General features: G+C 42.8%; 1 pseudogene; it reads right to left on the reverse strand.

Moving 5' to 3' along the window:
• On the reverse strand, nt 1–1210 carry LOC136526185 (large ribosomal subunit protein eL8y-like; annotated as a pseudogene).
• Nucleotides 1211–17203: the final 15993 nt, after the last annotated feature.

Below are 17203 nucleotides of genomic sequence, written 5' to 3' on the forward strand. Positions count from 1 at the left end.
TTAGGTCATCCGTTGTGCAGCCTCCTTGGCAAGCAGCTTCTCCCTGGCCTTGGTTTTCGCTTGTGATTTGGATCCCATCACACCACCACACCACTTCTTCCTGACCTCATCAAACTTGTCATTGAAGTTTGCCTAGGAAACAATCACTTTTGCATCAGTGGGCAAATCAATGGCACTTAGCTGGATACTAAGAAATAGACAAGATCGCACCTTAATAGCCTCAAGAACCTTGCTGAACTCAAGTTTGTCCTCGTTTTTTACAGTGGTTAGGCATAGAACAGATGCGGTCTTCTTGTGAACAACCTGAAGCCAATTATTTGTAATGTTGTAATCTTTATCAGCATTTTAACATAAACAAGAAAATAGAGAATGTAAAACAAAATAATACCGATCCAAGGCGTGCTTTTCCCTTGACGATGCAGTATGGAACCTCCATTTTCCTGCAAAGGGCTGGAAGCCACACAACCAGCTCGATCGGATCAACATCATGAGCAATGACAACAAGCTGGGCCTTGTTCTGCAAGAAAAAGGAAGCACCAATTTGAATTATACAATGTAACAACATTACTAAAGACAACTGTCTGCTATCATTAAGTGACGTAAAATACAAAAAAAAGCGATGTGCATACATCTACCTGCTCAATGAGGTAAGTCACATGGTTAAGGCCATACTTCACAACTATTGGCTTCTTTGCCTCAACAGTTTTCCCTTCAGCTTCAGCCTGGGCCCTCTTGAAAAGCCTCTCCTTCTTGGGCAGCTTTGCCTTCAGGGCGGTACTTAAGAAGCATCTTGAACAAGTTTGTTGCTGAAAACAAGATCAAGCATATGCACACTTTAACAAAGGAAAAGGATTACAGACTAGTTTTAACATGACCCAATGCATATCCTCTTGAACATGAATGAGCCAACATCTGCTGCTGCCCTTGAGCCCTTCACGCCAATGCCTAAACCGATGGTATTAGGTGCATGACACCTACTACATCCAGTAATATTTTTGACAGCTAATTTGACTTGTAGTTATATTTTGCCTGTACAAAACATCAGCTAATTATGACTGAAGGGAGTGTTGGATGATAAGGTTGTTATCGTGTTACATGGCTGTTAGCATGTACCTGGTGCATAGCATGTATCTAGGCGTATCTTGGCTTGAGGGAGTTTGTTACTCCGTGTAAATCTATCTTGTTGTAATCTTCTTGTTGTACAAGCCATCAGGGGCTTCCTGAACTATATTAACATGTAACCGAGTACCAGGAGAAGGTAACTCGTTCTACTCATTTCCACATGGTATTCAGAGCCTTCTTCCTAAGGGCCCCTTCGGTTAGTCAGGAATGGAGCCCGGAACTATTCCTGCTCATCAACTTTATACAAATTTGTGAACCATTTCAGCCGGGAATTGTTCCAGAGGTTGATTCCGGAGTAACCGAACGAGCCCTAAAGGAGCTCGACCATGGCGTTCCCATCTTCATCCGCTGCATCTGTGTTTCCATTGCTCGGCTGTCCCGTGAGCGAGAAGCTCACGCGCTCCAACCACATGATGTGGCGCGTTCAAGTCCTGTCAGCGCTGAGGGGCGCTCAGCTCGCTGATCACATCAGCGCCGACGTGCAGCCTCCGCCGGCATTCCTTGATGCCACCGGTGGTGAGAAAGGGAAGGATGTCAAGCCTTCTCCCAATCCTGAGTACGAGAAATGGTTCGCCAAGGACCAGACCGTCCTCAACTACCTCCTCTCCAATCTCTCGCGTGAGATTTTGGGCCAAGTCGTCTCCAGCGCCCAGACTGCCGCTTCTGCATGGGCGGCGATAGAGGGAATGTTCGGTGCCCAGTCACGGGCACGTGTGATTGCTACTCGCATGGCGCTGGCAACGGCGTCGAAAGGTTCGTCCACCATCGGCGAGTATTTTCCGAAGATGAAGGGCCTAGCAGATGAGATGGCATCTGCTGGCCGCCGCCTTGAAGATGAAGAGCTCATCTCCTGCATCCTCACCAGGCTCGACATGGAGTATAACCCGGTGGTGTCCGCTGTGGTCCTCCTCGGCTAACATGGCGTCCAAAGGAGGTGGTCGCGGTGGCTTCACCCGTGGCGGTGGCCGCAGCGGCCGTGGACCAGGAGGGCGTGCACTACTGGAAATGGAAACGGGGTATTTATCGAGTGCAAACTGTTTTTGCCGAGTGTTAAAAATCAGACACTCGGCAAAGATCTTCTTTGCCGAGTGCCGCACTCGGTAAAGAATTTTTTATCGCCTGTCGGGCACTCAGCAAAAAAGGGCACTCGGCAAAGGACTTCTTTGCCGAGTGCCAAGCTCTTAGCAAAAGCGCGGCACTCGGTATAGGCTGCCCTGCGTAACGGTGTTCGGCCACGTCCTTTTTTGCCGACAAAGATTTTTTTTAGAAAATACTTTGCCGAGTGCCCTTGACACGGCGCTTGGCAAAGATTCAATATTTTTTTTTGAAATGTCTTTGCCGAGTGTCTAACAGCTTCGGCACTCGGCAAAGGGAGATATTAAAAAAATTATATTTTTTTGAAATACCTTTGCTGAATGCCCGTGTGAAGGCACTCGCCAAAGAGGAAATTTCTAAAAAAAATTCAAAAATCCTCTTTGCCGAGCACCTTATTCTTGACACTCGGTAAAGACCCCCTTTGCCGAGTGTCATACCCCGGCGCTCGGCAAAGTTTTTTTTTTGTTTTTGGCCTCCAAATTTTTTGTGCAGCCCTTTTAAAGTACCAGGAGCTCCTCATTAGAATTTGGGGATTTTTTATGGCTTTTTGATATATTTAGTTACTTTATTTCGTTTACTTGAAATTTTTCAAAAAATATAAATTTGAATTGCACGTGGTACAAATAATGGAATTTAATGATTCAAAAAATGATAGTCATGTTACTGAGTGTAGTGTGAGGCCGTATCCAGGAACGGACCCGAAATTTCGGACATCTTGTTCACGAAACATGACCGTGAACTTGCGTGCGAAGTGTTTTTAAATTCTATAAAAAGCAAACGAAGTCCGAAAATCATGAAACTTGTTGAGATGTGGTGATATCGTATGTGGAGGCTATGATAAAATTTTAGAAGATTTCGTGCACGTTGGCATGTATGATGCTTACAAATTAGGACATCTCTACATGTGACATTTCGTGCATTTTGTCACGTACGATGTTTACAAACCAGGACATCTCTACTTAAAATAATAAAGCAAGCTCTCAATTCTAATTACACTAAAGAGCTTGCCACAACTAGTTTGCAAGAATATAAATAAGTGAGTAGAGTGATTATACCGCCGTGTAGAGGAGTGAACCAATCACAAGATGAATACTAAATCAATCATCGGGAGAATACCAAAGGGCAAGAGACAACCAATTTTTCTCTCGAGGTTCACGTGTTTACCGGCATGCTAGTCCCCGTTGTGTCGACCAATACTTGGTGGTTCGGTGGCTAAGAAGTGTTGCACGAACCTCGTCCACACAAGTGGACACCACAAGAACCTACCCACAAGTAAGGTAACTCAACGACACGAGCAATCCACTAGAGTTACCTTTCGGCTCTCCACCGGGAAAGGCACAAGACCCCTCACAATCACCACGATCGGAGCCAGAGACAATCACCAACCTCCGCTCAACGATCCTCGCTGCTCCAAGCCGTCTAGGTGGCGGCAACCACCAAGAATAACAAGTGAATTCTGTAGTGAAACACGAATGCCAAGTGCCTCTAGATGCAATAACTCAAGCAATACACTTGGATTCTCTCCCAATCTCACAAAGATGATGAATCAATGATGAAGATAAGTGGTAGGGCTTTGGCTAAGCTCACAAGGTTGCTATGTCAATGCAAATGGCCAAGAGGGTGAGCTTGAACTGGCCATGGGGCTTAAATAGAAGCCCACACGAAACAGAGCCGTTGGGCTACTCACTGCACTGAACACGGACCGACCGGACGCTTGACCTTAGCGTCCGGTCATGCGATGTGCGCCACGTGTCATCGGCTTCAAATGCCGATCGCCCGATTACAACGGTCAATTGATGACTGGACGCGTCAGTTAGAAAGTGACCGGACGCTGGACCTCAGCGTCCAGTCGTTTCCAGTATGGTTCCAAATGTGAATTTTCACGACCGGACGCGTCCGGTCATGCTCGACCGGACTCACCCAGCGTCCAGTCACTCAATGTCTCCACTGTGCACCATACGTCAGCGTACGTCAGCATTGACCGGACTCAGACCATGAGCGTCCGGTCAGTTTACACTCCAGTGTCCGGTCACAAGACTGAGACAGTGTGCTTTCTGCTGTTACTGACCGGACGCTAGACCTCAGCGTCCGGTCACTGCACCACAAGTGTCCGGTCACTCTGTGAACCCCTGTCTTTTCTGTCTAGGGCGCCGGTGGCACCGTCGGACTATCCGCACTCTACGGGCGGACACTCCGCCGGTGAGGTTTCTAACCCTTGCTCAAATGTGCCAACCACCAAGTGTATCACCTTGTGCACATGTGTTAGCTTATTTTCACAAAGCATTTCAAGGGTGTTAGCACTCCACTAGATCCTAAATGCATATACAATGAGTTAGAGCATCTAGTGGCACTTTGATAACCGCATTTCAATATGAGTTTTACCCCTCTTAATAGTACGGCTATCTAACCTAAATGTGATCACACTCGCTAAGTGTATTGATCACCAAAACAAAATGGCTCCTAATATTTATACCTTTGCCTTAAGCCTTTTTTTTTCTCTTTCTTCTTTTCCAAGTTTAAGCATTTGATCATCACCATGCCATTACCATCGTCATGATCTTCACCATTGCTTCATCACTTGGAGTAGTGCTACCTATCTCATAATCACTTTGATAAACTAGGTTAGCATTTAGGGTTTCATCAATTAACCAACACCAAACTAGAGCTTTCAATCTCCCCCTTTTTGATAATTGATGACAACCCTTTCACAAAGATATGAGTTGAAATTTAATTGAATCTATGTTGCTTGCCCAAGCATATTTACCATGTGTAAAGGATATGGACAAGTTTCATGAATCCCAAATGGTAGCAATTGCTCTCCCTATATATGTGCTAAGAGTTTGGATTGTAGCTTACACATATGCTTAGATAGGAAATATAGGAGACAATGTCTACCAAATGATGCTAAGGTATAAGAGATGGACCTTTGAAGTGTGATACCAATTGGAGTGCACCAATATACCATCCTTAGCACCATTAGTAACTAGACATACACAAAAACTAGAATACCCCATGAGATCAATATTACAAGTAAGGGTCTAGTTTCCATAGAATGAACATAGGTCTAGTTACTTTAGCCTATGCATGCTAGTTTTTCCTTTCAACATTCAAACCTACAACTAGCATACATCCCACAAGCATGGATATTGAAATTAAGAACTTGTACCATGCAAGCAAATATATGAAATGCATATTCAAATGCATCATATAAGTTTATGAGCTTGCTCCCCCTACTTGTGTGCAATTTTGATTGATCCCCTTACAATGTCTTTTCATTTGTTTGCTCCTCCTATCTTACTATCTTTGTGAGTTTCTCTCCCCCTTTGTCAACAATTGATACAAAAGGTGAGCTCAAATTATAGATAGGTTGGGGTGAAACCATGTGAAATGAGGATCATTTTCCTAATTTGGTTCAATCTAGATTACTTGCAAAAGATATTTAACTCGGTTTGATCCAAGGACAAGCTTCTTCACACCTCCAAATAAGGGTTATCTTGTACTATATTGAGTTAAACACTTGTAGCTTATTTTCTAGATCAAACACTAGGTTTACAAGCCCACAAACATGTCATATGCTACCACTAGATCATTTCAAACATACAAGCAATAGTGGTACCATACAAGCATCAAATTCATTTGATATTCATGAATGAGCCTAGGACATGATAGGAATGACTAGATGCACTAAACAAGTCCTTAGCAATGGATGGATGGATGACATGTTAATCAATTTTACCTTGCTTTGCTCGAAGGAGAGGCATGTCATATAGTGGGGGTGCATCAACTCATATTGGAGAAGTCAAGTATGTTCAATTCATTCCTTAGCTTGCAAAACCTCTTCTCATCAAGTGGCTTGGTGAATATGTCGGTAAGTTGAGCTTCGGTGCCCACACTCTCTATGCAAATGTCCCCTTTTTGTTGGTGATCTCTTATGAAGTGATGATGGACATCTATATGCTTTGTTCTTGAGTGTTGAACCGGGTTGTTGGTGAGCTTTACGGCACTTTCATTGTCACATAGCAATGGCACTTGCTTGAACTTGATTCCAAAATCACTCAAAGTGGCCTTCATCCAAAGTAATTATGCACAACAACTACCGGCCGAAATGTACTCCGCTTCGGCGATTGAAAGTGCTATACTATTTTGCTTCTTTGATGACCAAGACACAAGTGATCTTCCCAATAGTTGACATGTGCCCGATGTGCTCTTTCTCTCAACTTTGCATCCCACATAATCGAAGTCAGAATATCTAATCAACTCAAATCTTGCTCCTTTAGGATACCATAATCCAACATGTTGTGTATGCTTTAAGTACCTCAATATTCTCTTAGTTGCCTTCAAATGACTTTCTCTTGGTGAGGCTTCAAATCTAGCACACATGCATACACTAAACATCACATCCGGCCTTGACATGGTCACATAGAGTAGACTTCCAATCATGGACCGATACATCTTTTGATCCACCATGTTGCCACTAGCATCACTATCCAAGCTTCCACTTGTCCCCATTAGTGTACTAATAGCTTTAGCATCATCCATTCCAAACTTCTTAAGCATGTCCTTGATATACTTTCCTTGACTCACAAATATGCCATACTTTATTTGCTTGATTTGAAGACCAAGGAAGTAGCTAAGCTCTCCAATCATGGACATTTCAAACTCATTAGCCATCATTTTGCCAAACTCCTCACAAAATTCTTGATTTGTTGACCCAAAAATGATATCATCAATATAGATTTGCATCACAAACAAGTTCTTTCCAAGATTCTTGGTGAAGAGAGTGGTGTCAACCTTTCCCATCTTGAATCTCTCATACCATGCTCTAGGTGCTTGCTTCAATCCATACAAAGCCTTTCTCAACTTGTACACATGGTTGTGTTTCTTTTCATCCTCAAAACCGGGAGGTTGCTCAACATACACAATCTCATTGATGTACCCATTTAGAAATGCACTTTTCACATCCATTTGGTACAACTTGATGTTGTGGGCATAAGCATAAGCTAGCAAGATCCTAATTGCTTCCAATCTTGCAACCGGGGCATATATTTCTCCAAAGTCAAGACCTTTAACTTGAGTGTAACCTTGAGCCACTAATCTTGCTTTGTTCCTTATTACTATCCCATCTTGATCTTGCTTGTTTCGAAAGACCCACTTGGTTCCAATCACATTATGATCCTTAGGCCTCTCAACTAAATCCCATACTTAGTTTCTTGTGAAGTTGTTTAGCTCTTCATGCATAGCATTGACCCAATCAACATCCCTCAAAGCTTCATCTATCTTCTTAGGTTCAATGGATGACATAAATGAGAAATGCTCACAAAATGAAGCCAATCTTGATCTTGTTTGCACACCTCTTGAAATATCACCAATGATAGTGTCCAATGGATGATCTCTTGCAATATTGGTTGGTTGAAGCACTTGCACTTGATTGCTAGCATTTGATTGATCACTTGGTTGAGATGATGAACTAGCCATTTGTTGATCTTGCACATTGCCATCACTAGTGCTTGCTTGGATTTGATCATGAGAACCACTATCTTGCACATTTGAGTTAGAGAGTACTTGATTCTTGTCATCTTCAACATCAATCACCACTCTAGGCCTTAACTTACCAATGTCCATGTTTCTCATTGCCTTGACCAATTGAGTGCCTTTCACATCATCTAGATTCTCATCTTCCTCTTGGGAACCATTTGTTTCATCAAACTCCACATCATGAACCTCTTCAAGAGTACCACTAGCTAAATTTCAAACTCTATAAGCCTTGCTAGTAGTGGAGTAACCAAGCAAGAAACATTTATCACATTTCTTTTCAAACTTGCTCAATCTAGTGCCTTTCTTCAATATGTAGCATTTACAACCAAAAACCCAAAAGTATGCTATGTTGGGCTTTCTTCCATTCAAAAGCTCATAAGGTGTCTTCCCCATCATGGGGTGACAATAGAGACGGTTGCTATAATAGCAAGCCATGTTGATTGCTTTGACCCAAAATGAATGACTCATATTGTACTCACTCAACATTGATCTTGCCATGTCAATCAAAGTTCTATTCTTCCTTTCAACTAAGCCATTTGATTGAGGAGTGTACTTGGCCAAGAATTGATGTCTAATTCTAAATTCATCACACAACTCATCAATTCTAGTGTTCTTGAATTCACTACCATTGTCACTTCTAACTTTCTTGATGGTTGTTTCAAACTCATTGTGAATGCCCTTGACAAATGATTTGAATGTTACAAACACATCACTCTTGTCAACAAGAAAGAATACCCATGTGTATCTAGTGAAATCATCCACAATCACAAATCTATATTTATTTCCTCCAATGCTAGTGTATGTGGTTGGTCCAAACAAGTCCATGTGCATTAACTCAAATGCCTTAGATGTGCTCATCATGCTCTTCTTAGGATGTGTGTTACCAACTTGCTTTCTGGCTTGACATGCACTACATAGCTTATCCTTCTCAAATGTGACATCTTTCAAGCCTCTAACTAAGTCATGCTTAATCAACTTGTTCAATTGTTTCATTCCAACATGACCAAGCCTTCTATGCCATAACCAACCCATGCTAGACTTAGTGATCAAACATATTGACAATTGAGCTTCTCTAGCATTGAAATCAACCAAGTATAGATTCTCATATCTAAATCCTTTGAATATCAAGTTAGAGCCATCTACACTTATAATCTCTACATCATCCACACCAAATATGCACTTGAAACCAAGATCACACAATTGAGCTACCGATAATAGGTTGAAGTTCAAGCTCTCTACTAGTAGCACATTGGAAATGCTCAAGTCATTGGATATTACAATCTTACCAAGCCTTTTGACCTTGCCTTTGCCATTGTCACCAAATGTGATACTATCAATCCCATTGCTCTTGTTTTTATTGATTGAATTGAACATTCTTAGATCACCAGTCATGTGTTGTGTGCACCCATTATCAAGCACCCAATGCCTTCCTCTGGCTTTATAATTGACCTACAAAAGAGGATCAATTCCTTTTAGGTACCCAAACTTGCTTGGGTCCTTGAAGGTTAGTTACCAAGGTCTTTGATACCCAAATAGCCTTCTTCTTTGGACCCACAATTGTTGTACCAATGAACTTAGCCTTCACACCATTGGCACCCTTAAAAAGCATGTAACAAGAATCAATTTTAATTGAGGATACCTTAGGTAGCTTGTTCTTGTTAATCTTGCAATATTACTCTATATGCCCAACTTGTTTGCATCTATTGCAAAACCGACCATTACTCTTCACAAAGCTAACTTTGGGAGTGACAAAGGCCGCCTTACCTTTCTTGGGGGTATAGCCTAATCCCTCTTTATTGAGAGAAAACCTTTAGCTACCCAAGCACTTTAGCAAGCGGGCATCTCCACCATAGGCATTGCCTAAGGCACGAGTGAGCTCATTCACCTCCTTCTTGAGGGTCTCATTTTCCACTTTTAGTGAGGTTTCACAAGTGAGACCATCATTCAAAGGTGAAGTAGAAGTGGTAGTGCTACAAGAAGTGTTAGTGGGAGCAACAAAATTAGATTCATCAATAAGATCACATGTTAGTCCCACATCACATGATATGTTCACTTGCTCCTTCTTGGCTTCCTCTACTTTGACTTGCTCAATGAGAGAGGAGTGAACCTTTTCAAGCTTAGAGTGAGCTTTGTCAAGCTTCTCATGGGCTTCCATTAGCCTCTCATGAGTGGCATTGAGCTCGTCAAAGGATTGCTCAAGAAATTTTACTTTCTTGCGCAATTCTTTGCACTCCTTTCTCTTCATCTCATTGCAAGCGTGCACTTGCTCACACATGTCCAAGAGCTCCTCCTTGGTGTACTCCTCATCCTCATCATCATCATTATCATTCCTACAAGAGTCACTTTCACATTTATCATCATCACTCTCATCATAATTTACCTTGGTAGGCTTTGCCATGAGACATGTCGATGGAGTGTCAAAGATGGAGAGCTGATGGAGAGCTTCTTGTTGATGGAGATACTTGCTAGTGCTCTCTTGATAGATTTCTCGTCATTATCATTAGAGCTATCATCATCCTAGGAACCATCACTATCCCAAGTTACTACATAGCCTCCACCCTTCTTCTTCTTTTGGAATGTCATTCTCTTCTCCTTCTTCTCTTTCTTTTCATTTTTATCTTTCTTGTGCTTCTTCTTCTCATCTTCATCATTATCACTATTGTAGGGACAATTTGCTACAACATGATCGAGGCTCTTGCAATTGTAGCATCTTCTCATATACTCTTTGCTCTTGGTGTGATCTCTTCTCTTTCTTGCACCATAGCCCTTCTTCTTCATGAATTTGCCCATCTTGCGCACAAATAGAGCCATGGCTTCATCATCAATGTCACTAAGATTATCATCATCACTTGATTCTTTCTTTGACTTGCCCTTGTTCTTGGATGATGATGAGCTAGCCTTAAATGCTACACTCTTCTTCTTCTTGTCCTCTTCTTCCTTCTTGTCCTCCTTGTCATCCCCCTCCCTTTCCACACGGTATGTCTCTTGTGTCATGACATCACCTAGTACTTGGTTGGGGGTAATGTCCTTCAATCCTCCTCTTATGATGAGCAATCTCAACATCTCAAATCTTGAAGGTAAGCACATCAAGAATCGATGAGAGACATCATCATCCTTGATCTTCTCTCCCAATGCCTTCAAGTCATTGACAATCACTTATAAATGATGGAACATCTCCGGAATGCTCTCATCTTCCTTCATCTTGAAGCTTGTCAATTTATCCTTGAGAATATACAACTTGGCACTCTTCACCGCCGATGTGCCCTCATATGTTTCCTCCAATCTCTTCCACACCTCATTTGCTCTTTCACAATCCTTGATTTGCTCAAACACCTTGGAATCAATGGTATTGTATATGGTGTTGAGAGCCATTGTATTGCATTGCTTGTTGATCTTATCTTGGTTGGTGGGATCATCGGGATCAATGATAGCATAGTCATTCTCGGTCACTTCCCATACTTGATCATTGATTGAACCAAGATACATCCTCATCTTTCTCTTCCAATAATCATAGCATGTGCCATCAAAGAATGGTGGTTTGCCCCCCACATGGTTGAACACAACTTGAGCCATAATTTGACACCGAGGTTGTTAAGACTTTAATCAAACGGTGACCATGGCTCTGATACCACTTGAAAGGTCCTAATATGGCTAGAGGGGGGGGGGGTGAATAGCCTATTTAAAAATATACAAATCAACTAGAGCAATTTGATTAGTATGACAAATAGCGAAAAACAAACTTGCTCTAGCTCTACAAGGGTTGCAAGCCACCTATCCAACAATTCTAGTTGCAATGATTCCTAGGCACACAACTTGCAAAGTTACTACTCACTAAGAGCCCTCAATCTTGCTACTCTAAAGAGCTCCACTAGATGAACTTAAAATAATAAAGCAAGCTCTCAATTCTAATTACACTAAAGAGCTTGCCACAACTAGTTTGCAAGAATATAAATGAGTGAGTAGGGTGATTATACCGCCGTATAGAGGAGTGAACCAATCACAAGATGAATACTAAATCAATCACCAAGAGAATACCAAAGGGCAAGAGACAACCAATTTTTCTCCTGAGGTTCATGTGCTTGCCAGCACGCTAGTCTCCGTTGTGTCGACCAACACTTGGTGGTTCAGTGGCTAAGAGGTGTTGCACGAACCTCGTCCACACAACTGGACATTGCAAGAACCTACCCACAAGTGAGGTAACTCAATGACACGAGCAATCCACTAGAGTTACCTTTCGGCTCTCCACCGGGGAAGGCACAAGACCCCTCACAATCACCACGATCGGAGCCAGAGACAATCATCAACCTCCGTTCAACGATCCTCGCTGCTCCAAGCCGTCTAGGTGGTGGCAACCACCAAGAGTAACAAGTGAATCCCATAGCGAAACACGAATGCCAAGTGCCTCTAGATGCAATCACTCAAGCAATGCACTTGGATTGTCTCCTAATCTCACAAAGATGATGAATCAATGATGGAGATAAGTGGGAGGGCTTTGGCTAAGCTCACAAGGTTGCTATGTCAATGCAAATGGCCAAGAGGGTGAGCTTGAGCTGGCCATGGGGCTTAAATAGAAGCCTCCACGAAATAGAGCCGTTGGGCTACTCACTGCACTGAACATGGACCGACCGGACGCTGGACCTTAGCGTCTGGTCATGCGATGTGCGCCACGTGTCATCGGCTTGAAATGCCGATCGCCCGATTACAACGGTCAATTGATGACTGGACGCGTCAGTTAGAAAGTGACCGGACGCTGGACCTCAGCGTCCGGTCGTTTCTAGTAAGGTTCCAAACATGAATTTTCACGACCGGACGCGTCCGATCATGCTCGACCGGACTCACCCAGTGTCCGGTCACTCAATGTCTCCACTGTGCACCACACGTCAGCGTACGTCAGCATTGACCAAACTCAGACCATGAGCGTCCGGTCAGTTTACACTCCAGCGTCCGGTCACAAGACCGAGACAGTGTGCTTTCTGCTGTTACTGACCGGACGCTAGACCTCAGCGTCCGGTCACTGCACCACAAGTGTTCGGTCACTCTGTGAACCCGTGTCTTTTCTGTCTAGGGCACCGGTGGCACCGTCGGACTATCCGCACTCTACGGGCGGACACTCCGCCGGTGAGGTTTCTAACCCTTGCTCAAATGTGCCAACCACCAAGTGTATCACCTTGTGCACATGTGTTAGCATATTTTCACAAAGCATTTCAAGGGTGTTAGCACTCCACTAGATCCTAAATGCATATGCAATGAGTTAGAGCATCTAGTGGCACTTTGATAACCGCATTTCAATATGAGTTTCACCCCTCTTAATAGTATGGCTATCTAACCTAAATATGATCACACTCGCTAAGTGTCTTGATCACCAAAACAAAATGGCTCCTAATATTTATACCTTTGCCTTGAGCCTTTTTTTCTCTTTCTTCTTTTCCAAGTTTAAGCATTTGATCATCACCATGCCATCACCATCGTCATGATCTTCGCCATTGCTTCATCACTTGGAGTAGTGCTACCTATCTCATAATCACTTTGATAAACTAGGTTAGCACTTAGGGTTTCATCAATTAACCAACACCAAACTAGAGCTTTCACCGAGCGTGGCCAGCTCGCCCACACCGGCCCGCCAACACCAGCAGGTGGAAGAGGGGAGGGGGAGGAGGGGGAGGAGGGGAGGAGGAGGAGGAGGAGGAGGAGGAGGAGGAGGAGGAGGAGGAGTAGGAGCCGGCCCTGCCCCCGGTCGCGCCCCGTGGACCACTCGCCCCGACATCGCCCGTGCCCGACCCTGTTCCTGACTCCAGTGACCCCGACCCTGACCCCGACGCCGCCCGCCCCTACCCCCGGCGCCCGTCAGGTATGCCCTCTGTCTTGTTGTTGTCGTGGTAGTGATAGTTGTAGTAGTATTAGTTGTAGTAGTAGTGCTAGTGGTAGTAGTAGTATTAGAAGTAGTGGTAGTAGTAGTGGAACTAGTGGTAGTAGTAGTAGTAGAACTAGTGGTAGTAGTAGTGGTAGTAGTAGTAGTAGAACTAGTGGTAGTAGTAGTAGCAATAGTGGTAGTAGTAGTAATAGAACTAGTGGTAGTAGTAGTAGCAATAGTAGAAGTAGTAGTAGAAGTAGTGGTACTACTTGGATATATTCTTCTGCAATAGTCGGGTATATCTTTGTAACTCACCTTGCAAAACTTATGCTTTAATATAATTATCTTCTCTATCTACTTTTATGCCTTTCATGTGTATGGTTAGTATAGTTACCGTACCTTAGCATGGGATCTCCGCTTGCATTCGAGTGTTTTAGTTAGCATATGTGACTAGAGTAGTAATCCGTAGTATAGACATGGTGTCTAGACTATAGGTTATCCGAGATTGCGCTTAATCCTACGGTTAGTTGTGGTAACTCTATAGGTGACAGCTCTATCAGCCCGTTGTAATCCACCATGTTAGGATTGGTTTTCGTAAAGCTTTAGACAGCCTTCTCCCAACTGCGCTTTCTCACCCCCTTCGAGAGTTGGAAGGTACTGTTGCTCCAAAGTGTTATTATGTGTGATCTCTATGTCTATCCATGAATTAGTTATACCCTATATAACCAAAGTAATAGAGAAGTATTTAGTAACCTTGAACTCACTCGTTGTCCTCTCAACTTAGCTAGATGCTCATTTATTTTACCATGGAATTCTCTTATATGTGTGTTATTATTCATAACTCTTATCATTATCATCACTTACTCTCACTTTAGTTTAGTTGGTATACTAGTTAGTACTATCAACTTCTTTAACCATTGTTTTCCTGTGAATAAATATGATACTCTGAAATACTCCCAGTGAATACTACAGCGGTATTCATACACTTACGAATTTATTTATGTGCATTTAAAAAATACCAACAACAACTATCATTTATGTCTTCAAAAGGTAAGCAAGTCACCGTACCATTCAAACATACTTTAAGGACCGGAAAACATTACTTGCTTCTACCTTTTCACCATGTCCCCCTGGATTGGTTAAAGCCATTATTTTAAAACTGCTGTTTCATCCCAGTTTGTGTAGTACTGGACAAGCTTGGGAACATTTTGGAACCAAGTTTTAACTACTGCCATTTTGATTCAACCAATCCAGGTCACCATTCATGTACTGTCGCACGCCTCTACATTGCTGAAATGTTTGGTTCTGCATTGCAAAATGGATAATACAGCCTTCGGTTGTGGCTTACCTATTACTTGGATGCAACTTTTCCGTTTGTTCAGAAAATATTTAATGTCATTTTGGTACATTCCATACTTCAAATATGGACAGCGCAAAAATGAATTGTAGTGCAAAATAATGAGTACCATTCTTCCCATCCTTGCTTTATGAATGAATTGTAGTGCAAAATAATGAGTACATCTAACTTTTGGCCCTTCAAGTTCACTGATAGCGTTTTTTTTTACCAAAAATGTTACTGGCTTAACAATATCATGACAAACACAGCCCTTGGGTTAATAATTGTATCCTGATTCCTTTTGTCCTTCTTGATTTTGTGACCATTTATTTCCTCACATTATTCTTTGCACATTTAATTATTTCTTTATGGACCTTCAATCAGTTAGTTGACCAGCCTGCAATATTTTCTCAACGAGACCGTGTGCAAAAAAAAGGGCCTCCGTTATATTTTAGGCTTCTCTTTGTACGTGTGCAACATTCCCAATTGTTACAATGTCTACCTCTATTTAGCCTATATAGTGCATATATCTGCTTCTCACATATCCATCTTCGTTTTGTCGTCCATATACGACCATGTCAACTGATATAGGCATAATACATTGAACTACTGGAGCTTGAAGGAAGGAGTGCTTTCACTGCTTACTCCAACAAAAACGAAGACCTTCTTGCTTGATACGGCTATGCCATGCAATAGTTTCCTACGTAGTTATGATAGTACACATTACAAAGACATGCTGGTTCTGTTATATTATATATAAAAAAAACACTCGGCCAACAATGTAAATATCAGCCACGCGACATTTGGTCTTTTTCTTCATGCAGCTCTACTTATCTCGGTATCATCATAGTTGCATCAACATTGAATGCAAAAATGCAGTGCCACTTTTAGTTCGAATGCTCTACCTCCAAACATGTTGCGCTTGTTATGTATGGTTTTCACCAATTCAAAAGTTAAATTGCAGTTCAGCCTTGCCCGCAGCGAAGCGCGGGGTGCCACCTATTAAGACTCTTAGATCCTGAGACAGCACAGCCCTACAATACCGACCTGCATCCTCTGCCGCCCGATCTGTTTTACTATTCCACCGTCGGGGGCTTATTTAATCCTTGCACCGACAGTGTTGACGCTAGTTAACAACCATTATAAATCAATAATATAACATGTATAAGGACATAAATATAATCACTGACAAAGGTCTAGGGGTTTAAACTAATAAATTCCACGAGTTTTAATGAATCTGTATTTTCTGTAGGGTTTATCCAGAAAACCATCAAGATGGACCTAGATGTCAGATTTAATCGTGCTTATCCACAGCGAAAACAACCCCAGAAGGTTTAAGAAGACTCGAGAAAATACCACACCAAAGCGGAGGGAAAGGCGTCGCTAGGTGGGGCCGGCCTGCAGGCCAGCCGGCCCCTAGGGCCCACCTATCAGCTCCCCGTTGCTATGTCGGTTCTCCACCGCTTCCTATATTGCATCTACGCCGTTTATTCAAGTCGGTTTGATCCGAGGGCTCAGGATTGACACTCCGGCCTATATATAGCAGCCCCTACCCCCTACTTGGATCCATCCTGAAACCTAATTCATATCCTCCTCATCAGGATTAGAGCCAGCTCTCAAGAGAAGATTAGTCCTCTATAGGATCTAATCTTGTACCTAGAAAATAGTGAGTTAGAGAGTGAGGGAGAAGTTGGGAGGAGGTACCGGCCTGTCGGTGCTACCTCTACGGCTTGTACCTTGCCAGATCTAGGCTTCTTCAAGTCTACATTTGAGATAGCTCTGGTAATCGATTTCTGTTTAAAGTAAGTTTTATGCTCTCTTGTTCACGGGTTCACAGTTCTTTTGAGTGCTCTAGTCCTTGTTAGATCTCTAGATTAGAGTAGTAATCGTTAGCATAAGCGTGGTGCTTAGGCTATTGGCTACCTGTGTTTGCTTCCTGCTTCTTGGTTGTGTGGTAGCAGCGGGAGGTGACAGCCCCGTCTATCATTTATAGTCCACGCCAAATTGAGCAGGTTCTTAAATTAATAGGACCGTAGTTGTGTCGGTAGAGTTATCTATTAGCGGTGCTTTACCATCTAAGCGGCGTCCCGAAATGAACACTAAAAATTATAAGCCTTGCTTTGCATAGGGTCATAACCATAGGAATCCTCTCTACTCATACCTTAAGGGCGCGTTTGGTTCCCTAGTTCCGAATGAACTAGGCTTGCGGGGTGTAGACTCGGGGCGTTTGGTTGGCCGGAGGAGCATCAGAGCCTGGCTGGGTG

Source organism: Miscanthus floridulus, chromosome 19, assembly GCF_019320115.1.
Source record: "Miscanthus floridulus cultivar M001 chromosome 19, ASM1932011v1, whole genome shotgun sequence".
Lineage (NCBI taxonomy): Eukaryota > Viridiplantae > Streptophyta > Magnoliopsida > Poales > Poaceae > Miscanthus > Miscanthus floridulus.